This window comes from Etheostoma spectabile, chromosome 17 (genome assembly GCF_008692095.1).
Source record: "Etheostoma spectabile isolate EspeVRDwgs_2016 chromosome 17, UIUC_Espe_1.0, whole genome shotgun sequence".
Lineage (NCBI taxonomy): Eukaryota > Metazoa > Chordata > Actinopteri > Perciformes > Percidae > Etheostoma > Etheostoma spectabile.
Genome location: NC_045749.1, coordinates 22068553 through 22069353, shown reverse-complemented (window position 1 = coordinate 22069353; position 801 = coordinate 22068553). Strand labels below are relative to the sequence as shown.

At 37.8% G+C, this 801-nt stretch overlaps 1 protein-coding gene across 1 annotated transcript in view; it reads left to right on the top strand.

Annotated features, from left to right (window-relative positions):
* ltbp1 (latent transforming growth factor beta binding protein 1) overlaps positions 1-801 on the top strand; it is a 167962-nt gene that overhangs the window by 53366 nt on the left and 113795 nt on the right. The gene's annotated exons all lie outside the window — the stretch shown is intronic.

The window sequence follows — 801 nt, the reverse complement described above, 5'->3', positions numbered from 1 at the left end:
GCTGCAAAATGGGACAAACTGACCACCACAAATATGACAATAGATCCATGTTTGGAGTCTGTGTATTGCTACAGCATTGCCATGGAAACTATTGCAATACTATGGTGTATCACCTTATCCCCCCACCTCTAATCTTTCCAGAGTAACTATTTGTTTGCTGCTATATTAACGTTATTTTAACGTTTATTTTAACAAAGTATTGTTTTGGTTTCTGCTTTCATGAACCATGTTTAGAGCTGCAACTGAGACGCTTCCTGCCCCCCCCCACAGTTACTTGATGAACAGAGCACTTTCTCCTTCTTCTAGTGTTGCTTTTACTGTCCACGGTCCAGACTAGGGCTGTCCCAAACAACTGTTAAATAAATATATATTAAATATAAACAATTACTTTTCAATTTGTGATTACTTTCGCATTACTCAATTATTTACAAAAAACAAATTTACACAAAACTAATTTAAATAAGGTTTAAATCTCTATTTATTAAAATTGTTTAACAGTGTTCCAGTAAAATGAATGTGTAGGCGATCACTCCACCAACATAAAGTCCTTTCAGGAGTAATACAACATCCAAACTTAAAGTCAACAGAGCACGTGCAGAGGGAGTAGTACAGCAGTAGGTCAAATAACTCCTGTTTACCAGCCAGGCTCTTCTCCCTTTAATCTTACAGTAACAAAGAGCTAGTTCAGCTAAATATCAAATAAATCCAACAATAATACAAATTATCATTTCAAGTCACTTTCAAGTCTCACGCCAGTCAGTGCTTCAGATTTCAGATGGGGGGGGGGGGGGGGGGGGGGGG